This window comes from Hylobates moloch, unplaced genomic scaffold, assembly GCF_009828535.3.
Source record: "Hylobates moloch isolate HMO894 unplaced genomic scaffold, HMol_V3 SCAFFOLD_14, whole genome shotgun sequence".
Lineage (NCBI taxonomy): Eukaryota > Metazoa > Chordata > Mammalia > Primates > Hylobatidae > Hylobates > Hylobates moloch.
Genome location: NW_026652289.1, coordinates 66,562,800 through 66,587,776, shown reverse-complemented (window position 1 = coordinate 66,587,776; position 24,977 = coordinate 66,562,800). Strand labels below are relative to the sequence as shown.

The 24,977-nt window shown below is 44.8% G+C and overlaps 1 pseudogene; it reads right to left on the bottom strand.

Annotated features, from left to right (window-relative positions):
* Positions 1 to 17,203: 17,203 nt before the first annotated feature.
* LOC116482289 (non-histone chromosomal protein HMG-14-like) lies at positions 17,204 to 17,508 on the bottom strand (annotated as a pseudogene).
* Positions 17,509 to 24,977: the final 7,469 nt, after the last annotated feature.

The window sequence follows — 24,977 nt, the reverse complement described above, 5'->3', positions numbered from 1 at the left end:
GAAGAGTCCCTCTAGTGGCCACCTGTACAACACCCTGTGGGACCAGATGCCACCGAATGGCTGACATTGGTAGGTTTCCTCACAGTGGCTACCGACACTTTAGGTTTTCTGAGTGGGAGAGGTGGGAGAGGAAATGAAGAGGTTGGCTTTAGCCAGATTGTGAGGGGCTTTTGTGGCTGGACTAAGGACTTTGGCCTTTTCCTTATAGCAACGTGAGATGTTGGGCATCCAAAGTTTTAGAGGAGACAGTGAAGTGATCAGTTCTCGATTTAATAAAGGTAATGCTTGCCTTCAGTACTTGGGTGACTATCAGAGGGTAAATAATGATAATAAAGTAGCTAGCTTAAGACATAAAAAGTAAGCCATAAAAAATAAATAAAAAATAAATAGGTCCGGTCGCAGTGGCTCAGCCTGTAATCCCAGCACTTTGGGAGGCCAAGGCGGGTGGATTGTGAGGTCAGGAGTTCAAGACCAGCCTGACTTAATATGGTGAAACCACATCTCTACTAAAAATACAAAAATTAGCTGGGCGTGGTGGCACGCACCTGTAATCCCAGCTACTCAGGAGGCTGAGGCAGGGGAATCGCTTGAACTCAGGAGGTGGAGGTTGCAGTGAGCCAAGATCACACCACTGCACTCCAGCCTGGGTGACAGAGCAAGACTCTGTCTCAAAAAATAAAAATAAAAATAAAATAAATGGAAACATCTTCGTATGTTCCTGGCTCAGTGCGAAGCTAAGAGGAAGGCGCTGTACCTCCTCATTTACCAGGCTGAGGGGGGTAGGTACAGAAATTCGCATAAGACCCCTTAAAACGCTGTGCTCTCCACTGCCTCCTCAATCCCCAGGGACAGTGTGTCTCCTTCTCCATCACCGCTCTCCCACGGTTTGAGACAGGGACATCTGTCTAAATGGAGATAAAGGACAATTGAAAAGGGAAGAAAACAGGAAGTTACCACCAAAAGACACTGAGGACCATATCAATTAGGATTAGTAAGTTCATCTCAAAGTAAAAATTCCAAAATAACAATGGCTTCAACAGATAGAATCACTTTTATTTTTGTGGGGTTTTTTCTCTTTTTCATGTAAAAGTCTAGGGGCAAGCAATTCAGGGCTCTGTCCCTCCCAGTTCTCAGGAAACCAGCCCATTTCCATCACTATTCTGCTGTCCCTAGAAAGTAGTTCTTATTTTCATGGTCCAAAATGGATGCCAGAACTCCAGCCATCACATCTATGTTCCAGGCAACAAGGTAAAGGGGAGATCAAAGAGAAGGGGAGAAGCACATGCTAGCACATTTTAGGGAAGTGTTCTAGAAGCTGGAACAGCAATTCTGCTTACACATCATTGTCCAGGCCTTAATCACCTGACCCCACTAAATGCAAGGGAGGCTGGGAAATTCTGGAAGCCACATGATAAAGTATATCTGTTGGGAAGAGGATGGTGGGTTTCTTTGGGTCCCAGCCAGTGACCTTATGTTCTTCTTGCCTTTTCTGTCCCTAATGCCCATCATCTGCTGCCTGTGTCCAAAGCCTATGTTGTGCCAGTGCTCCACAAACCTCTTCTTCCAATGTGTTTTGCAAATAAAGAGGACTGCTGCTGCTGTATATTTACTGCTAGGGGCTCAAGTGCAGGAGGTACCTTTAGAATAAGGTTTATGTTCTAGAATGGGGGTTGGCAAACATTTTCTATGAAGAGCCAGATAGAAAATAGTTTTGCCTTTGTGGCCCATGCAGTCTCTGTTGCAACAACATACTCAACTCTGCCATGGTAGTGTGAAAGCAGTCATAGACACTATGGAAACAAATGAGTGTCGTATATTCCAATAAAACTTTATTTGGGGACATTGAAATTTGAATGACATATAATTTCCATTTGTCATGAAATTTTATTATTTCGGTTATTTTTCAACTATTTAAAAATGTGGCCCGGGCACAGTGGCTCACACCTGTAATCCCAACACTTTGGGAGGCTGAGGCAGGTGGATCATTTGAGATCAGGAGTTCAAGACCAGCCTGGCCAACATGGTGAAACCCCGTCTCTACTAAAAATTAAAAAAAAAAAAATTAGCCAGGTTTGTGGCATGTGCCTGTAATTCCAGCTGCTTAGGAGGCTGAGGCAGGAGAATTGCTTCAACCTGGCAGGCAGAGGTTGCAGTGAGCTGAGATCGTGCCACTGCACTTTAGCCTAAGTGACAAAATGAGACTCCACCTCAAAAAAAATAAAATAAAATAAAATAAAAATGTAGAAACTATTCAGTTTTGGCCCATGAGCTGTAGTTTACCAAGCCCTGCCCTAAAAGACGAAGGCATAGCATAATTATTATAAATGTCTTAGATATATGACATTGTAAACAACTAGTGGTGGTGCTGAGCTAAGTCCTGTACACAATCCTCCCAATAACACATGCATTGATAGCATCTGATTTTATAGATGAGGAAACTGAGGCCCAGAAAGGCTAATTAACTTACCTAAGATCACGCAGCCAGTAAGTAATCAAGCCTCATGCAGAGTTTGTGTCAAGTCACAGCACTGTGTCAAACTGACAAGGCTGTGGAACCTGCACCGGGAGGCTGGAAGGAAAGATCAAAAGAACAAGCAGGGAATATCCTACAAAGGCTCAAGGGGACACAGAGGCAGGTGCCTGCCCAGAGCAACTTGGTGGTAAAGAGTAGACTCTAGCGTCAGAAGCCAGGTTCAAATCCCCACTCCACCATCTATTGGCTGTGTGGACTTAAGCAAGTCACAGGACCTCTCTGAGCCTTATTTCTCTCATCTGAAAAATAAGGATAATGATATTACTTGCCTCATGGAGTTGCTTGGAGTGAAGTGCTTAGCTGGCACCTGGCACAGAGTCACATTATTGTCAAATAGAGGTCTAAGGAGTTTACTGTAGGATGAGGGACAAGCTGTGTCCTTACTGTGAGGAGGCAGGAGAAAGAGGCTTTGGGAATGGCATTGCTATTTCAGGAAGTATTCAAATACTTTAAGAGAAACTCTTGGGCCTGTGCTAGATGGGAGGGAAGAAGCCGGGAAATTGAACTTGCTGCTTTGGGCTTTCACACCATGCACTGGGCTGTGGGTGGAGAGGGTTGGAGAAGAGAGAACAAGACCCCACCCAGGGGAGCTGCATAGCTTGTGGGAAGATGAAACACTTAGATTTGAAACACACAGATCACGTGCAAAGCTGTATTTCGTTACCTCCTGCCTCCAGCCCTGCTCAGCCACAATCACAAAGACACTTTCAGGAAATGAAACCCCCTAAACACAGCAGGCAGGATACTGGGAGCTCCAGCTCAACCAGATCAGGGCTTGAGAAGAATAGGTTTTGAGATTGATTACACAACAGAATCCCTGGGCAGCTTGTTCTCAAATATAGATAGCTGGGCCTCACCCTCTTAGAGACTGCTATTCAACAGGTATGGGGAGGGTCCCAGGAATATGCATCTTGAAACTTTTTTAAAAAACTTTTTATTTGGAGATAATTGTAGGTTAACATGCAATTGTAAGCAAAATACAAAAAGATCCTGTAGGCCTTTCACCTACCTTTCCCTGGTGGTAACACGTTGCATGACTATAGTACAATATCACACCCAGAAAATCAACATTGATAAAATCCATCAACTTTATTCAGATTTTACCAGTTTTAACATGAGCTCATATGTGTGTGTCCTTAGTTCTGTGTGATTTTATCACATGTGCAGATTCATGTAATCGCCACACAGTGAAGATAGGCAGTTCCATCACACAGATCTCTTGTGCTACCTTGTATTTCTGAAGCCACTTCCCTTCCTCCCTCATCACCTCCCTAACTCCTGGCAATCACTAATCTTTTCTAAGACAAATATTTTTAGTAGCCTTTCCAGGTAACTGTGGACATTCTTTGATACTCTGTAAGTAGTGCCTCTCTCTCTCCTTTTTTTTAGACAATCTCCCTCTGTTGCCAAGGCTGGAGTGCAGTGCTGTGATCATGGCCCACTGCAGTCTTGAACTCCTGGGCTCAAGCAATCCTCCCATCTCAGCCTCCAACTCCCCGTGAGTAGCTGGGACTACAGGTGTGCACCACCAGACCTGGCCAATTTTTAAGTTTTCTGTGGAGACAGGGTCCCACTATGATGCCCAGGTTGGTCTCAGATTTCTGGGCTCAAGCAATCCGCCCACCTCGGCCACTCAAAGCGTTGGGATTACTGGCATGAGCCACCTCGCCTGGTCATTTGTTTGTTGTTGTTGTTGTTGTTTATCTTCAGAGATAATTACTTTGCATAACTGAAACTGTGTACCTTTTGACCAACACCTTCCCAATCCCCCTGCCCACAGCCCCTGGCAGCCACCATTCTGCTCTCTGCTACTGTGTGTGACTACCTTAGAGTTCACATTCCAGAGGTCATGCAGGATCTCTGGCTGGCTTATTATTTCACTTAGCAGCATAATATCCTCCAGACTCATCCATGTTGTTGCAAATGCAATCTTTCCTTCTTTTTAAAGGCTGGATAGTATTCCAGCATGCATATATACCACATTTTCTTTATCTGTTATCTATTGATGGACACTTAGTTTGATTCATGTCTTGGCAATTGTGGCTATGTGCTGCAATCAACACAGGTGTGCAGCTATTTCTTTGAGATCTAGATTTCACAGGAATATGAATTTTAACAAACACACCAGGTGATTCTGATGCATGCCATCAGAATTCAGAAGCTTGGCGGGGCCGGGTGCAGTGGCTCACGCCTGTAATCCCAGCACTTTGGGAGGCCGAGGCGGGCGGATCACAAGGTCAGGAGATCGAGACCATCCTGGCTAACATGGTGAAACCCCGTCTCTACTAAAAATACAAAAAAAATTAGCTGGGCGTGGTGGCAGGCACCCGTAGTCCCAGCTACTCGGGAGGCTGAGGCAGGAGAATGATGTGAACCCTGGAGGTGGAGCTTGCAGTAAGCCGAGATCGCACCACTGCACGCCAGCCTGGGAGACGGAGCGAGTCACGGTCTCAAAAAAAAAAAAAAAACCATGGCAGTAGGGAAATAGTGGTGGAAACCCTATAACCTTGGTGGAAACAGGAGCCAGTTGCGAAGCTTAAACTGCAACTAGGCTTCCAGGGAATCATGAAATAAATGTTGACTTTGTTGGCCGGGCGCGGTGGCTCACACTTGTAATCCCAGCACTTTGGGAGGCCGAGGCGGGCGGATCACGAGGTCAGGAGATCGAGACCACGGTGAAACCCTGTCTCTACTAAAAATACAAAAAATTAGCCGGGCGTGGTGGCAGGCGCCTGTAGTCCCAGCTACTCGGAGAGGCTGAGGCAGGAGAAAGGCGTGAAACCGGGAGGCGGAGCTTGCAGTGAGCCGAGATCGTGCCACTGCACTCCAGCCTGGGCGACAGAGCGAGACTCCGTCTCAAAAAAAAAAAAAAAAAAAAAATGTTGACTTTGTTTTTAATTTTCCGAACCCCAGTTAAATTCAACAAAACTGATTGAGAGTAGTAAAGGGTGTAACAGAATGAGACCCTGATCTAAGCAGGCTCTTGAGCCAGAAGAGGGGCCAAGGAGGCCGCAGGGCAGCTGTCTGGGTAGGGAAAGGGTGTTACTCATCCCCTGCTGCGGGAACACCGAAGCTCTGCAGATCAACTGTCCCAGCCTCATCTGCAGGAGAGGAGCGAGGGTGCAGGACTCAGGTGGCAGGGCCCCAGGACCCCTGCCTCAACAGCACAGTGGGGTGAACCTGAGGTGCAGACTGGCCCTTTGCTCCCCTGCGGCAGTGAGCTAATGAAGCTTTTCTAAACCAGTTTACTGGGCCGCAGATATTGTCATCCACGGAGAACTCGAATTGTCAGAATCACCAAAGATTCTAAAGCACAGATGGTGCTGGTTCGCTGGGCTCCACTGGACTCCTCCCCTTCTGATGCTCAGAGGCAAAGGTCCTTTTCCTGAGTTCAGGAATGGGGCCAAGAACGGCCACAAGGAAATCGCGTGAGCAGGGAGAGGATCATGGCAGTTTGGAGTGAGAACTCTGACTCCTGCGGATTAGAGGGCCCACGTGACGTGACGGTAATGGCCAGCCTTAGGGCCGGTGGGCAAGGGTCTGCGGGGGTCGGACCCCACCTAGGTTTGCACGCTGACCCCAAGAGGCAGCAAGAGAAAGCAGAAGTTGTTTTCTGCCTGCAGTGGAGGATCAGGCGGTGCCTTTCCAAACTATTGCTTCCTTCTTGGGGCCCTGAGATCCTATTCTCCCTGCAAGGAAACAAAAAGGCAATTAAATGAGTGGGACTAGAAAAGACTGATGGGAGGCTGGATGCGATGGCTCATGCCTGTAATCCCAGCACTTTGGGAGGCCAAGGCAGGCAGATCACCTGAGGTCAGGAGTTCGAGACCAGTCTAGCCAACATGGTGAAACCCCTTCTCTACTAAAAACACAAAAATTAGCCGGGCGTGGTGGTGGGTGCCTATAAGCCCAGCTACTTGGGAGGCTGAGGCAGGAGAATCTCTTGAACTCAGAAGGCGGAGATCTCAGTGAGCTGAGATCATACCACTTCACTCCAGCCTGGACCACAGAGTGAGACTCCGTCTGGAAAAAAGAAAAGGCTGATAGAGAAACAAATGGGAAAACACAGGAGAAGAAAGGCTATTAAGTAAGAGGCACAGAGAAAATAAGAGTAGAAACGGGAGTGAGGGTAAAGAAAAGGGAGATGTGAGCAGATACTGGGAAAAGGAGAAGAGGGCAAGCCCGCTTTAGAAAGAGCAAGAAAGCTGGTCAGAGTCAGGGTTCACCGTCTCGGCTTCTGAACCACGTGGCCTGTCCATGGGCTCTCTGACCTGGCGGGGCCTTCCTTGGGGCCAGGCAGGCTGGAAGCAGGCCTGTGGTCTTCCTCAGAAGGTGAAAGCTTTAGACATGGGGACAAGAAGACAAGGAGAGAAAGCCATTGGAGCAGCAGAGAAGGGGGTGGAGGAAGTGATCCTCCCTCATGATGTGGAACACGCAGTGGACAATGGGGATAACAGCACCCACTCTAAGGTTATTGAGAATAAAACAAGACAAGGCCTGTGTGGTAGCTACCACAGCAGCATCCCCCAAGGACTGTTCTGAGAATGGTGATGACAGCCTGCACCATCCAGGGGGTCATGGGGACAGTATGGAGTCGATCCCAGAAGCATATAAGAGGCAGTCAAGATTGACTAGCTGTAGAAAGAAGAGCAGAAAGAGGCCAGGGTGGTGGCGCATGCCTGTAATCCCAGCACTTTGGGAGGCCGGGGTGGGTGAATCACCTGAGGTCAGGAGTTAGAGACCAGCCTGGCCAACATAGTGAAACCCTGTATCTACTAAAAATACAAAAATTTGCCAGGTGTGGTGACACGTACCTATAATCCCAGCTATTCAGGAGGCTGAGGCAAGAGAATCACTTGAGCTCAGGAGGTGGAGGTTGCAGTGAGCCAAGATCATACCATTGCACTCCAGCCTGGGTGACAGAGAAAGACTCCAACTCAAAAAAAAAAAAAAAAAAAAAAGGAAAGAAAGAAAGAAGAGCAGAAGGAAGACCCAAAGTCTGTTCCTGGATTTCTGTTTTGGGTAACTAGTGGGTGATCATGACAAGGAATAAAGGAAATGTGGATTCTGGGGAGGAAATCAGTTGTTTTGTATTATTAACATTTATATCTGGGCAGAAAAGTACAACGGGCCAATAAACATGAACATGTGCTCCTCCTCACCAGTAACTAAAGAATGAAAATGAAAACAAAATCCTTATTTATCAGAATGGGATACAAAATTGAAAATATCCAGTAATGGCAAGGATACAACAGGCATTCTCATACATAGTTGTTGGAAGTATAATGTATAAAACCATTTTGGGGACAATTTGGAAAGATTTATCTAAAATGTTAATTGTGGTTTCTGTTTGATCCCATCATTCCCCTTCAAGGAATTTATTCTAGAGCTTCCAAAGTTAAAAGCACAAGGCTATTCCTTGAAGCTTGTTTGTATTAGCAAGAACACCCCAATTCCTCCACGATCCAACCGTGTGATCTTGGGCAAATTACTTCCCCTGCCTGTGCATCAGTTTCCCCACTTGTAAAATTGGCACACACACACACACACACACACACACACACACAGAGACACAGAAATAGCACTTAGATCATTCATTTGTTGGGATTAAATGAGAAAATGCAAGGCAAGCACTTAGCACAGAGCCTGAGCTGTGATCAGTGCCCAGCTAAGGTTAGCATTTCTACTCCTCTTGCTAGCAGCAGGGGTTCCTGATGGGGTATTAATGAAGGGACTCTTAGGGAGAAAGGGAATAGCTGGGCATTGGGGGAGCACTGCTGCATGAAACTGAAAGCCCAGAGCAGACAGGAGAGAAAATGAGTCTGCTTCTAAAGTGCCCACTTCAATCACAGCAGGGAAGGAAGAAGGAGATTCAGAGACCATCTAGAGAGATGTGTAACAACAGTAGATGGAAAGGAGAGGTAGCTGAGATTCTTTGTTTTTTGACTGGGGCGATCTATAAACCGATGAGCCCCAAGGTTCCTGCGGAAAAGTCGGCAGCCAGGCACAGCCCCAGAGCCTCGGGGTGGATTATTTAGTGCTCCCTTGCTGCAGAATGCAGAAGTGCACTTGGGCTTCCAGAACAAGCAGGGGTGAGGAGTGAAGGTGGCAAAAGAATGGCTGGTCTGGAGCTTTGTGCCCTCACAGTGCTGGGAACCCAGTTCAGTGGTTCTAGGATGACTTTGGGAACACGCAGGGCCTTGGGCTCGTCGGTAGGAATGGGTCTGTGGTGTCATGAACCTGACTTTGTTCTCAGCAGCCGTGTCACGTGGGGTAATCCGTTGTCTGTACTTGAATGGGGCACAGCTCTTTTGCATTCTATCTGCCCACCTTTCTTACTGTCACTGCTCATGGGCTCAGAACTGCAAAGATGCTGTGGGCCTGAGCATCTCCTCTCCCCAGCCGCAGCAAACCTCCATGCTGTGTAGGGATCTAGAACAGAATTTAAGGAGTAAACAGACACCTTACAGTGCGTTTTGTGTGCTTACAAATAGCTCTTGAAATTTCACCCTTAGAGAGTCCTGTGTTTTGGGATTCCACAAGTATTCCTGACAAATATGTTAACATTCATCAATTCACATCTGTGTGCAAATACATGTAATCCCATTGCTTTTTCCTTGGAGCAGTGATCTGTTTAGAAAGACAGTAAGAGGTTTCATGAGGTGGATGGAGAAGAAGAGGGCAACTTCAGAACTCATGCCATTCACCAGGGGAAGGCAGGACTCAGCTTCATGATGAGGTAGCGGTTCTCTGACTCTTTTCCTTTTTTTTTTTTTTTTTTTGAGATGGAGTTTCACTCTTGTCACCCAGGCTGAAGTGCAGTGGCTCCATCTCAGCTCACTGCAACTTCCGCCTCCTGGGTTCAAGTGATTCTCGTGCCTCAGCCTCCCAATTAGCTGGGATTATGGGCACCCATTGGCTAATTTTTGTATTTTTAGTAGAGACGGGGTTTCACCATGTTGGCCAGGCTGGTCTGGAACTCCTGACTTCAGGTGATCTGCTCACCCCAGCCTCCCAAAGTGCTGGTGGCGTGAGCCACTGCGCCCGGCCCTCTGACTCTTGAAAAGCCCTGGAACCTGGAGCAGGAGAGAGAGTCTCCAAGATAAACCTAACCAGCTCTACAGGGTGGTGGAAGCCTGGTAGAATGCAGAGATCATACGGCTGGGTATGGAAGATCTGCATTCCTATCTCAACTTTGCAACTTAATAGCTCCATGGACCCAATTCCCCATAGCTAATCTCTCTTTCCCAGGTTGTAAGGAGTCAGTCATGCCTGCCCAGCATTTGTTTGAATGTGACTGTGCTTTGAAAAATATTCCCAATGCCACCTAAGCTTAAGCACATTTTTTATCATTACTATTGGAAACATCCCATGAGGGCTGGCCTCAGGCAGGTCAATATGGGAGCACGCTCTGGACGGCTGAGGCCGGCTGGCCGGCAGCCTTGGCTGCAGGTCTGCAGAGTCACTCACAGAAGCACCGAAATGACCCACTCATTTTTGTTGAGATCAAAACCTTAAACAGAAGAAGTCTAATTGACAGCAAGCTTCCTTCAAGGAATTTCAATGAACAGTTCAGGGCCTGCTGATGCCGGGATAAGATGGACAAAGAACTCTGGGTTTGTGCTTTTGCCCTGGGGAGGGCCTCTGCCAGGGCAGGCAGCCGAGGCCTGTGCCTAGGTCTCTCTATTAAACTTCTTTCTCTTGGGCTGGGCCACAGAGACCTGATTCACCCCACAGCAGCTCCCAGCCCTGCCAAGCAAATGTGGGATGGGGCCTGCACTGGTTGCAGAGTGAAGCAGGTGCCCAGTGGGCACAATGTTGCGAGTGCAATAAAGAAATTGTATAGGACTGCCCCTGCTGATGTGGATGGGAGGGAAGATGTAGGCACACAGTGGGGACAATGCCCACTAGCATTTCATAAGTGCAGTGGTGGCAGGGGCAGAAAGAACCCTGATCACAAGTTAGACATGGGTTCAAGTCCTTATTCTGCCACCTTCAACCTTTCTCAGTCTCAGTTTCCTTGTCTGTAAAAACAAGGGTGAGACTGCCAGAGCTCTCTGTCCCACAGTTGTTGTGAAGAGTTCTTGGTATTATGGCACACTGTACAAATAATCTGTCATTATTAATGATGCATTATCAGCATTAATGATGCATTGCTAATAATTCAAGTACTGGAGGGACTACAGTAGAGGTGATGAGATTTGTGTGGCAATTTGATGATCATGAAGCCTATTGGTAAATATTCTGAAGATTTTTAGATACAAACGATTGCTCAGTTTTACTTCATATCATAGATGTCAGAGCTAGGAAAAGACAGATTAATCATCTAATTCAAGCACCTTATTTTACAGACAAGCCGACAGAGGCACAGCCTAGAGACTCCATTTGATTTCTTTTGCTTTATGCCATGCTTCTGGCACAGACTAGATGCTCAATACTTGTGCTCAGTACTAGTTGTTGTTGTTGTTGTTGTTGTTGTTGTTGTTGTTGTTTTGGAGACAGAGTTTCGCTGTGGCTGGAGTGCAGTGGCGCGATCTGGGCTCACTGCAACTTCCACCTCCCAGGTTCAAGCAGTTCTTGTGCCTCAGCCCCCCAAGTAGCTGAGATTAGAGGCAAGTGTCACCACACCCAGCTAATTTTTGTATTTTTAGTAGAGACAGGGTTTTACCATGTTGCCCAGACTGGTCTCGAACTCCTGGGCTCAGGCAATCGGCCCCGCTCGGCCTCCCAAAGCACACTAGGATTATAGGCACGAGCAACTGTGCTTGGCCATTGTGCTCAGTACTTAATGAGACAGAACTGAATTAATTCCCCCACCTAAGGCTTAGTGAGTGCAGGGCTGGGACTGTATGACACTGCAGGGTGAGATGGAAGGAGAAAACAATAGGACCTGGGATCGACGTGCGCATGCACTTTTTCAACAGTCCTCAAAGCATCTGAAATACTTAAAGTGCCTTTTAGATAACATAATTCAATTGCATTATTCTATAAGTAATAAATGATATATTTATGTCTATGTGTACATACATAGTTTTCGACAAGGGAAGGTGATGAGGAAAGAGAAAAGTGATCGTAATTCCTGCTGATTACACATCCTGAACTGTAAATTTTCCGGTATTATAGTTTAGAGGTAGCTCCTTCTCTTGCTGTTGAAAAAAAAATCCTCAATTTAAAATTAAATAATTTCTTATAAATATGATATACACACATAGGTACATACATGTGCACATTTGTGTGTATGTATCTATCTAGTCTATATATAATTTGCTTTTTTTTTTACTACAAAAAATTGTCCTTCCTAGCTGCATAACTAACATTCAGTTGTACTGCAGCTCTTCAACATCCTCTGCCTGGCTACTTCCTCAAATGACCTAGATCCGTTTTGATCTCTGGATAGGGATAGCATGCTGCTAGGGAAGATTCTGTATTCGAAATTATTCAGGAGGTCTGGCTGCTTGTCAAAAGTCTTCTGCTCTTTACTACGGACCTTGGTTTTCTCCTTGGGGTTGGGGCAGGCAGGGAACACGTGAACTAGTGTTACTTTACAAACATGTATGTAATAGGGCTTATGATTTGACAGCAACTTTCCAAGTGCTTGCAAATATTAACATTTAATCCTCATAAAGACCCCATGAGTTGCCATTATTAACCCTTATTTAATAGATGAGGCTAAATAATTTATTTAAATTCTGCAACAATTTAGGAACCCTTGGAAAAGCCCTCTGCCAAGACTAACACCACTCTTTTTTCTTTCTTTCTTTTTTCTTTTTGGTGTAGTTGGCAGGATTTAATACCACTCTTCAATGAAAAATGAAACTAAACTGATTGCTGTCTCTAGTAGTAGATACTCTTAACTTTGGTAGGGGATCATACACCCCTTGAAGAATCTGATGAGGCCAGGCATGGCAGCTCACGTCTGTAATCCCAGCACTTTGGGAGGCTGAGGAGGGCGGATCACCTGAGATCAGGAGTTCAAGACCAACCCGGCCAATATGGTGAAACCCCATCTCTACTAAAAATACAAAAATCAGCCAGGCATGGTGGCAGGCACCTGTAATCCCAGCTGCTTGGGAGGCTGAGGCAGGAGAATCGCTTGAACCTGGGAAGCAGAAGTTGCAATGAGTCGAGATCATACCATTGTACTCCAGCCTGGAGGACAAAAGCAAAACTCTGCCTCAAAAAAAAAAAAAAAAGAATCTGATGAAAGCTTTAGATCCCTTACATGGAAAATACACCTTCATTGACAAACTAATCTCTATCCCAAAGTCATCCGTGGAATCCAAGTTAAAAACAGTTATTATAGTAGAGGAATGCATCAGCACCCTCTGGGAGGAATTACAGCTTCTCTCTATGTGAACTCCAAACCATAGAGAGGGAAAGATTCTGGAATCTGCCTTACGCTCTGTGTGCCACGTGCCCCTTCTTTTTGAATTATTCTAGATTAGAAATATCTGGACAAATGAATAGCCATAGTGGTTATGAAAGGTGAGATTCTTGAGTACTTCCACATTCTGCGTTATATATTTCTGCAAATATTTTCCTGTAAGCATGTATTACTATTGTAATCAGACATAATATAAAGAAGAAAATCAAAGTTTGCATTACAGACAATCATAGATTTGCAAAATTGTGTGCATACAAGGATATTCACTGTTGTTTTGCTTGCAATCCTCCTACATAGCCTCGGTAAAGGAGAGGCTAACTCAGCTATGGTGCCTCCTTCACTGGATTGCTGTGTGGCTGCTAAAAAACCTGCAGGGTAGCTCTGAATGTGCTGAGAGAGCCTCAGATATATTGTTAGGAGAATAAACAAGATATAAAATGGTGTAGAGGGTACTACAATTTTGTGGAGGGTAGAAAAAGGAATATTAGTTGATGCATCTAATACCTTTAGGAGAATCAGAAAAACCTGGCAAGAGTGATTGTTTCTGGGTCAGAGCAGTAAGGGAGGCTTACTGTTCACTCTGTACCCTTTCATACCTTTGAAATGTGTTAAATTTATCTATTACCTATTCAATAAATAGATAAAAATTGGTAAAAAGAAAGAGGTCTTAAACATCATTGAGAATCATCTCCCTGTTATCTAAGAGCTTTCTTCCTACCATAGAACCCTGCGTAGTCTGTCCTTTTTGCCTGGAACACCTTTCTGTACCCCAACCCAGCCTGCGGATCTCAGCCTGGTTGAGGGTTTCTCAAGGATGTCCCTGGCCTCCCGCGATAGGTCAAACACCCTTTTATCTGCTCTTGTAACACCCAATGGGCCTTTCCATCAAACACTTTCCCAGTTGCAGTTTTACATGTACTCATGTGATTGTTCGATTCATGTTTGTCTCTCGCCATGAGGTATGAGCTACATGAGAGAAGGGTCTTTGATTTTACTCACCAGTATATCCATAAAATTTGGAACACAGGAATGTACTTGGTGCACTGGTATGGAATAGGGTAAATACTGAATGAATAGGGGAGTATATGTGCCAGCAACTACCTCTACTACTGGCCATCAGACCTGTTCTTATTTATTATTATTAAAAAATTAATTTAAATTTTTTATCTATTTATTTGTTTTGAGACCAGGTTATGAAACTGGCTAATTTTTATTTTTTGTTGTTTGTTTGTTTGTTTTTTGAGATGGAGTCTTGCTCTGTCTCCCAGGCTGGAGTGCAGTGATGTGATCTCAGCTCACCACAACTTCCGCCTCCTGGGTTCGAGCAATTCTCCTGCCTCAGCCTCCCAAGTAGCTGGAATTACAGGCACACGCCACCACGCCCAGCTTATTTTTGTATTTTCAGTTGAGACAGGGTTTTGCCATGTTGCCTAGGCTGGTCTCAAACTCCTGGGCTCAAGTGATCTACCTACCTCAGCCTTCCAAGGCGTGAGCCACTGCGCCCTGCCAGCCTGTTCTTTTTCTTTTTTTAGAGACAGGGTCTCTCGCGCTGTTACCCAGGCTGGAGTGCAGTGGCATGATCTTGGCTCACTGCAGCCTCAAACTCCTGGGCTCAACTGATCCTCCCACCTCTGCCCCTCAAAGTGCTGGGGCCTCAGGCATGAACCACCGTGCCTGGTCAGGCCTGTTTTTAAACATCTGAGAACCAGGATCTCACAACTCCCTCGAGCTGTCCACTGCATCTTTAAATTCCTCTCACTGTTGGTAATTTCAACTCATATTGAACTAAACTGAGTCTTTGTGGCTTCCGCTCACTGGATTTAATTCCACCTCAGTAACACAGAGAGCAGGACTAATCCTCTTTCATATGATTGCTTTTAAAATATTTGAGCATATAATTTCCTTTTTACCTAACTACGAATCTCACATTCTTTCAGCCATTACTAACTGTGACCTCCTTGAGACTGGAGAAGGTGTCACCTACATCTCTGTTATCTGTAGTCCTCATCTCTGGGTTTGGCTTAGCATATGTTGTTTGGATGAATCATTTTTTGTATGGCATCTTGTAAATTACTTACCCTGAACATATTCCACTTTGCCTCTTAAAATATTGGCCAAAATGCTGGACAAATATCATAGCTTCAGTCTCCCCAGTGCACCTTCTTTCCATTGTCTGTAACTCTAGTAATGCCAACTAAGACCCCATGAGCTTTGCGGGCAGCCATTGATGGCACATGGTCAGCCCTGTTCATGCCACTCTCCTTCTTTCTGTTTTTCAGAGCTCCTGTTTCTACCCCAGAGCATTACTATATGTTGGCCTTTATATATTAAAATGCTACACTCAACTGCTCCGAGGCTCATTAGAATGGCTAATGTTATAATGTTGACTTGTTTCTCAGACTCTCCAAAGCCAGACCAGCAGCTTCACGAAACACCGTGAGTTCCACACCAAGAATGACATCACCATTAAAAAATAGATCCACTTGGACCTACATGCCACAGCAAATACTATTTGGGGCCAACCCACAATTGTTCCCTCTACAACACCTTTACTCAATGAGTATCTCCAGAGACGAAAGGAAAACTTGAAGGTTTGAGCTTCAAGTGAGAGTTTTTTTTAAAGGCCAGCCTCTTTACTCATCAACCCTGCTGCTCAGAACTCTGATGAGACCCATTCTCGAGAGCTCTCATAATGCTGAATCTAAGCTCTTAGCATCAGATGACTCCTGGGTAACGTGAGCATGGGCACATCATTGCTAATGTGCACAGCACTTGGCAGAACGCCACGAGGCCGATATGTCGAGTGTAGCTTCTCAGTCTCTTAGCCAAGATCAACCGTAGAACCAGTCAATCTCCAACATCATAATAACTCCTCTCTGGGGAACATATCCTGACCTGGTAAGGGGACAGATGCAGTGATTTAGTTTCTTTTTCCCATATTCAGCTTTCACGAGCCATATGACAAATGAGCAAAGGATCAGAGCATGCCGGGAACTAATGAACCAGAGAGAGAAATTCATTTAATGACTTAAGTGTGTTTTATCTAATGTGAAATGTAGGTCAATTCACTGTAAATTTATTCATAGGGATTATTTGTCCTTAGCCTGATTACATGGCATGTGTTGTAAGATTTCAGCCCTGTGTAAAACAGAACAGGCCCTGCCTGTCTCTCTCCATCCTTCCCTCCTCCAGCATCCCTTCCCCTCACACACACACACAGGGTGGCAGGAATCTAGCAACATCCATCAGTGCTTGTCTCAACAGATAAGACTGATTTCAAACTATTCAAAACACTGATTTGGGGCTCTTTATTTTATTTTATTTTTTCAGACAGGGTCTCACTCTGTCGCCCAGGCTGGAGTGCGGTGGCACAGTCATAGTTCACTGCAGCCTCAACCTCCTGGGCTCAAGTGATGCTCCCACCTCAGCCTCCCAGTAGCTGAGATTACAGGTGCACCCCACTAAACCTAGCTAATTTTCTTTTTTTCTTTCATAATTGAGATTTTTATTGGTTGAGGATCAGTACAGACATTTCAATTTGTACACAATTCTTAACATACATAACAAAAATCTAAAAAGCCATGTTTTGTAATTCATTTTTAAAGTTATTCCAGTGACTTCCCAGCTTGAAGTTCGGAAGCAAATTTTCCTTAAGAGGCTATCGGGTACCAGTATCTTCACATGATAAGCTGTCACATATGTCCCACCGATTCACAACTGGAACAGCATGTACACTACATATTCAAATTTTTAATCTTTTACAGCACAGTAACAAAGTTATTAGGAAAATAGGGCTACCACAACCAAAGAGGTTACAGAGTGCACATAATTCTCACAGGGAGAGCCATGAACAAAGAGTGGTTTTCTTTAGGAAACAATTCTACCAAAAAACAACATGGGAATAGAAGTAATTTAAAATGTTCAAGACATTAAATGCAGGACTGACTCCATATTGTCATTTAATATGCTTTGTATTATAGGATATAAAAACTAACCCCCCATCTATGGAATGTTAAGCTGACACCCGAGACAGTCAAAGCCTCCCATAATTAAATATCCCATACTATTTTCTGGTTGTAGCAAAAAATTAACAACCAGCAAACGATTTTACCTCTTAAAAAAAAGCATTTACACTTAAAAAATGGGATGAGGTGGGATTCTCTCCTTCTTAAAAATGTTTCTAGAGCTACTAAAAAGCTTGCATTTACAAAATAATTGATAAAAATATTCCTCTGGATTGTACAAGAAGGGAGACAGGGACCACTGAGAAGACATAGTGTATGGTATTAATCGGACTTGGCTTCTTTCTCTCCTGCTTCATCAGGGAGGCTGGACTCTCCTCAGTTTTCATTTCACTGTTTTCTGCAGATAAATCTTCTTTAGTTTCTCGGTTAGCCATTTGGGCCTGTTTTCCCTTTGCTCCCCTTTTCCCTTTTGTTTGCGTTTTTTTGTCTGAAGATTTATCCTTCGCTGCTGCCTTTTTCAGCTTCGCTTCCACTTTTGCAGGAGGTTTAGCTGACAAACTCGCCGATGTCTTCTTGGGCTCTTCCTTGGCGGCCCCTTCGGTGGAGATGACCTTCCTCTTGGGCATCCTGGCGGCAGGGAGGGCGCGTGCCGGGTGCCCGCGGGCCGCGGCGCACGGAGAGCCTTCGCGAAGCTGGGCTGCCTGGCCGCTGCCACTCCTCCCGCCTCCCGAGCTGCTGAGACCCACAGGGAGGGCGGTGGGAGAACCAGATGGAACTAGATTGGAAGCCCGCCTCCTAATTTTCTAATTTTTGTAGATATGGGGTTTTGCCATGTTGTCCAGGCTGGTCTCAAACTCCTGGGCTCAAGCTACCCTCCTGCCTTGGCCTCCCAAAGTGCTGGGATTGTAGGCTTGAGCCACCATGCCCATTTTATTACATTTTTGGAAACAATTGGAAAAATCTGAAAGCTGGACACCTACACAGAAATTCAGACGTATTGCTGAGTAGAGTCCAAAAGAAAAATTAGGCAAGAAGGAGAGAATTTCATCACTCTGTTGGTCCAGCCGGATATGTGTCACCAGAGAGACAAATTTATCAAACACAACAACCAGGGAATGAGTCTTGGGAGGTTTGGCTAGCAACGGTTTCTCAACTCTAATTTAAGAAACCCAAGATAACAATCTTAGGGCACTCGTCATCACCGTCATCACCGTCACTGTTGTTATTATTTTGTAAAATGCAAATTAGTAACTGAACAGGTCAGCTTGCATTAGTGTCCCGTTAGCTTCCTTAGCTTCTTTACCTCTTAGAATAAAAAAGAATGTTCAGTCCTTGGTCCTAAAAGATAGGGTTCATAAAGCAATTTGAAGGAAGATTTGAACAAAGGCTTAAAAAAAGACATGGATTCAAAATAGATCCCCGCAAGATCATATTTGGGGAGGAAAAATGTGTGGGGACCTAGTTCACATCGGTATAATTTGTGGTTTGCTGCAGCAATGTGAAAATCTTATCATCAAAAATCATCTTTCTGGCTGGGCGCAGTGGCTCACGCTTGTAATCCCAGCACTTTGGGAGGCCGAGGCGGGCGGATCACGAGGTCAGGAGATCGAGACCACGGTGAAACCCCGTCTCTACTAAAAACACAAAAAATTAGCCGGGCATGGTGGCGGGCGCCTGTGGTCCCAGCTACTCGGAGAGGCTGAGGCAGGAGAAAGGCGTGAACCCGGGAGGCGGAGCTTGCAGTGAGCCGAGATTGCGCCACTGCACTCCAGCCTGGGTGACAGAGGGAGACTCCGTCTCAAAAAAAAAAAAAAAAAAAAAAAAAAAAAAAAAAAAAAAATCATCTTTCTGTCTCAGAGAAGAGAATAATGAAATTGTAAGCTTCTTTTTCTTTTCTAAGTATAGCATTGATTTTAGAAGAAACATATAGGGAAATACTAAGAAATGTTAACTTTTTTTTTTTTTTTCTCAGATGGAGTCTTGCTCTGTCTCCAGGATGGAGTGCAATGGCGTGATCTCGGCTCACTGCAACCTCCACCTCCCGGGTTCAAGCAATTCTCCTGCCTCAGCCTCCTGAGTGGCTGGGATTACAGGCGCGCACCACCACACCCGGCTAATTTTTTTTTTTTTTTGTATTTTTAGTAGAGACGGGGTTTCACCGTGTTAGCCAGGATGGTCTTGATCTCTTGACCTAGTGATCCGCCCACCTCGGCCTCCCAAAGTGCTGGAATTACAGGCGTGAGCCACTGCACCCAGCCAGGAACATTAACTTAACATTGAGCACCTAGCAAGTAAAGCCAAGTGTTGTACTTTTTCCCATCCCAATTTCATCTCCAAGACAAAGAGCAGGATAATCTTTTCATAATTCTGTAAATTCTAATGCATTTTACAGGAGAAAACATAGAATGCTACCTTTTTTTTTTTTTTTTTTGAGACAGGGTCTCGTTCTGTTGCCCCAGCTGGAGTGCACAATCACTGCTCACTGCAGCCTTGAACTCCTGACCTCAAGCAATCTGCCCACCTCAGGCTCCTAAGCAGCTGGTACTACAGGCATGTGCCACCTCACCCAGCTAATTTTAACTCTTGTAAAGACAGGGCTCTGCCTATGTTGCCCCAGGCTGGCCTCCAACTCCTGGGCTCAAATAACTTTTTGTTTCTTGTGCTTCTAGTTAAGGAATGAGACCATTAGGTTAAATGCACTCTCCTTATCTCCCCTAGGAATCATGACTTCGTTTCCTCTTTTTTTGTAGAAAACAATGGAGAGGCCAGGCACAGTGGCTCTTGCCTGTAATCCCAGCACTTTGGGAGGCTGAGGTGGGAGGATCAATTGAGCCTAGGAATTCAAGGTGACAGTGAACTATGATCACACCACACTGCACTCCAGCCTGGGTGACAGAGTGAGACCCCGTCTCTAAAAAAGCAAAATAAAATAGTAAAACAGAAAACAGTGGAGAACCCTAAAAAACCTTCAAAGTAACTTCTCAAGTCCCATAAAAAGACTTAAATTGCCTTGTTCCTGGATGATGGGGATTTGGAATGTAAGTAATAATAATGTCCTGTATTTGTTTGAGATTTTACAGTTTATAATGTGCTTTCACTCACACTATTTTATCTGATCCTCATATTGCCCTGTGATTATCAGCAGAGCTTCATCTTGCATGAGGGGTTGGGTTCCGTAGTCACCAAGGAAGGTGAAATCACATACACTTAACATCTCCTGACCACGAAATAGAGGACACATAATTTTGTGTCTATGTAAATAAGTTCATTTGCCTTAGAGGCCAGGATATACCAAAACCTCCACAACTTAAAACCCAATGAGGGGGCTGGGCACAGTGGCTCACACCTGTAATCCCAGCACTTTGAGAGGCCAAGGCAGGTGGATCACTTGAGGACAGGAGTTTGAGAATAGCCTTGCCAACATGGTAAATCCCTCTCTACCAAAAAAAATACAAAAATTAGTGGGCATGGTGGCACATGCCTATAAGCCCAGCTACTCGGGAGGCTGAGGCAAGAGAATAGCTTGAATCCAGAAGGCGAAGGTTGCAGTGAGCTGAGATCACACCACTGCACTCCAGCCTGGGCAACAGAGTGAGACTCCATCTCAAAAAACAAAAACAAAAACAAAAACAAAACCCAACGAGGGACACTAAGACCTGAGACTAACTGAGGCTTCCATGTCTCCTATCTCACCCTCATTCCAGGGCACAGGTTCATTGAGAGGAGTGGCTGGTGGTATTGCCCAACTTATTTAGATTCTTATTCTTTCCTTCCTTTTTTGTCGAGGGTTTAGTTGCATTGATTAGGGTCCAATCCGAAAAACAGAAACCATTCTAGGTATTCAAACAGAGGGGCTTTATTACGGGGAATTAGTTGCACAGGGGATAGGAATGTCCAGAAGAGAGTTAAGAAGCTGATATGGTTTGGCTATGTCTTCGCCCAAATCTCACCTTGAATTGTAATAATCTCCACTTGTCAAGGGCAGTGCCAGGTGGAGGCAACTGAATTATGGGAGAAGTTCCCTCGCTACTGTTCTCGTGGTAGTAAGTCTCACGAGATCTGAGGTCCCCTGCACAAGCTCTTTCACCTGCCGCCATGTAACATGTGCTTTTGCTTTTCCTTTACTTGTCACCATGATAGTGAAGGCTCCCCAGCTATGTGGAACTGTGAGTCCAGTAAACCTTTTCCTTTATAAATTACCGAGTTTCGGGTATGTCTTTCTTAGCAGCGTGAGAATGGACTAGTACAGAAGCCAAATAAAAGACAGTGAAGCAACCCAGCCATTCCTGATTTCTGAAAGCCTCTGCCACCCCTCGGCTGGAGGAAATTACACCAGAACTAGGGGCTGGGATCACTGAAGTTAAGCTGGAACAAGGTAGGCCTGTTCAGCAAGAACTGGAGCCATAAATTAAATGCAGCCACTACTAGTGAAGCCACCCAAGAAGTGAAGAATGAGGAGAAATACCCGAGACTTCCTTCCTGCCCTCCAGTAGATTCCACAATTCCACTGTTACTACTGCAGCTGGTGCTCTTTTACATGCACCATTTCCTGGCTGGAGGCCAACAGACATAGTCCATTACATCATCTCCAGGTAGAATAACACTGCACCCAGGAAGGAGAAAACTTGTGCATGACCTCAGCTATCACTATTGTCTGTACTACCCTGGCTAACCAGGAGGTCCTGAGTCTGTCAACATAACCTTTTCATTACTACTACAACCATCATTTGAGAAAACCAACACATTAAGGCTATCCATAACCAAGGACTCTCACACGTGCCAACTAGTGCCTTCTGTAGATGGATCACAGCTGGAAGCCAGCAGAAAGGGCATCTGTCAGATGCAGCCTGTAGGGGTCAGCCCTCTTGCCCAAGACGTAGCAGATGAAAGGTGAGGAGTGGAGGTGAGGACAAATAGCAGGTACAGCACTGTAACTAAATTCTCTTTGTGCTAATTGTATCCTTGAATTCCTGCACATTAAATGTGCATATGACGTGTCACCACTGTACACGTTACCACTTCCAATTGACACTTGAGGAAACTAAGATTCGGGTTAAATAATTTGCCCAAGATTACAGAGGTAAGAAGTCCTGGAGGTCCTCTGATTCTGATATCTGATGCTTTTGCCACGAACCCTGATTCCTTTCATATGGATATGTTGGAAAAGGACTAGGACATCTGAGGTTTTAAAAACGCTTTTATAGATTTTTAGAACTGTACTAATCCAGGGGATTTTAAACTGAGTACTGAAGCCCTGAGGTCCACAGACTATTTCAAGGACAGAGTCAACAGGACCCCAAGATCCACCCTCCACTTCAAACCTGTGGCAATCTAATCTGGTATGTCTCAGGATTCTAAGTAAAATTTTAAGAAAATGATTCTGCTAAAAGAATAAAATTGTATTCTAGTTGATCTCTCCTAAATGAAGTAGTTATGGCTCAGAGAGGGTCTAGTTAACAGCAGGCTTAAACCCAGGCTCATACCCAGGTGCTCCCGCTTGTTACTCAAGGCTCTTCCCAGTGAATTGTGCTTTATGCTTACTAACAGATAGTGAGGCAAGAGAAAGGGAGAAGCAACAGGGAAAGGCAGGAGAAAGACAGACATAAAGCAGAAAGATGGCAAAAGAAAAAAAAATAGAGACCAAACAGGAAGATGGCAAAAATGCCATTGTGTTTTTGCATTTGGGGCAAAAACAAAGGTAACTGTCAGAAATCTGGCCCATTCGTGGAAGGGCAAAGTGAAATCAAGAATAATCATCAAAAAGTGGGAGCAATCCAAATATCCATCAGCCAATGAATAGATAACACATGTGGACTATCACATGGTGGAATACCATTTAGTCATAGATACTGATCCATGCTACAACATGGGTGACCCTCGAAAACATGCTGCTCTCATGCCTGTAATCCCAGCACTTTGGGAGGCCGAGGCTGGTGAATCACAAGGTCAGGAGATCGAGACCATCCTGGCCAACATGGTAAAGCCCTATCTCTACTAAAAATACAAAAATTAGCTAGGTGTGGTGCCATGTGCCTGTAATCCCAGCTACTTGGGAGGGTGAGGCAAGAGAATCGCTTGAACCAGGGAGTCGGAAGTTGCAGTGAGCTATCGCGCCACTGCACTCTAGCTTGGTGACAGAGTGAGACTCGGTCTCAAAAAAAAAAAAAGAAAAAACGTGATACTAACTGAAAGAAAAGACTACACATTGTTTGATTCCATTTATGTGAAATGCCCAAAACAGGCAAATCTGCAGAGACAGAAAATAGATTAGAGACAGAAAATAGATTAGTGATTGCCAGGGGCTGAGAGTAAGAACAGAGAATGCCTGCAAAGGGACCTAAGGTTTCTTTTATGGGTGATGGAAAACGTGCTAAAAACTAGATTGCAATAATGGGTGTACAACTCTGTAAATTTATTAAAAATCATTAGATTGTACACTTAAAATGAATTAATTTTATACCTCAATAAAACTAATTTTTTTTTTTGAGACAGGGTCTCACCCTGTCACCCAGGCTGGAGTGCAGTGGCATGAACATGGCTCACTGTAGCCTCAAACTCACAGGTTCAAGCCATCCTCCCTCCTCAGCCTCCCAAGTAGCTGGGACCACAGGTATGTGCCACCATGCCCAGCTAATTTTTTTGTATTTTTTGTAGAGATAGGGTTTTGCAATTAGCCGGGCGTGGTGGCGCGTGCCTGCAATCCCAGCTACTAAGGAGGCTGAGGCAGGAGAATCGCTTGAACTTGCGAGGCAGAGATTGTAGTGAGCCGAGATTGCGCCACTGTACGCTAGCCTGGGTGACAGACTGAGACTCTGCCTCAAAAAAAAAAAAAAAAAAAGAGATAGGGTTTTGCCATGGTGCCCAGGCTGGTCTCAGACTCCTGGACTCAAGGGACCCACCTGCCTCAGCATCCCAAAGTGCTGGGATTACAGGCGTGAGCCACTGCACAAGGCCAAAATTAAAATTTCCTTAAAAAAAATAAATAAAATGAAACAAGGACTGACTCTAGCCTGTGGTGCTGATGGCACAAAAAAAAACTTGCATAATAAAATCTCATAAGAAAAAAAATCTTGCAATGGCTGTTGAGGTGGGTGAGGTGTGGCCATTCTACCATTCCTGTGTTGAGTCACACAGGGCACCTGCCTTCAAGCCCAATAATGGATCTGTCATTTGGTACAATTGTGCCCTGAGATTGCCCAACACTTTTATGTCTTGGCTTTACAGACTATAAAAGCTACATAGATGCAGATTTGGGGTGAATACAGTATGAGAATAAAAAAGCTACTGTTATGTTACATCACATCCCTTGGCGCCCCTCATTGTAACTATCTGCCTACCAGTCTGTATTCCTTTCTAGACTATAAGTTCCATGAGAGCAAGAACTATAACCATCTTTTTCACTGTTTTTCTCTCCACCACGGAGCACAGGCCTGGTTCATGGTCTGTTCTAAATAACCATTTGTTTAAATAATGTATTAATCTTATTATTATTATTATTATTTTGAGATAGGATCTTGCTCTGTTGCTCAGGCTAGAGTACAGTGGTATAATCACGGCTCACTGCAATCTCCTCCAACCGGGCACAAGCTATCCTCCTGCCTCAGCTTTCCAAATAGCTGGGGTCAAAGGCATGCACCACCATGCCCAGCAAATGTTTACATATATTTTTTTTTTGTATAGATGAGGTCTTCCTATGTTGCCCAGGCTGGTCTTGAACTCCTGGGCTCCAGCATTCCTCTTGCCTTGGCCTCCCAAAGTGCTGGGATTACAAACGTGAGCCATGGAGCTCAGCCTAAGAATTTTTTAAATTATTGGGAACGCTCTAAAAAAAGTAGTGATGCTGATTCAATGACCATAAATTAATCTAACAACCATGTATTTGGGAACACAAGCACATTCCCACATGTCATTTTATTTAATCTTCACAGCATCCCTGTTAAGCAGATATTACAAGTAGATAGCTCAGAAAGCTGAAGTGATTTAGTTCAAGGTGGTGGAGGAGGAATTCAAATTGAGGTTTCCTGATGCTAAGTTCCAGAGCAGTTTCATTGCACCTGAGTTTCACACAAGCAGAGATGGGCTTCTCAACTTTTGA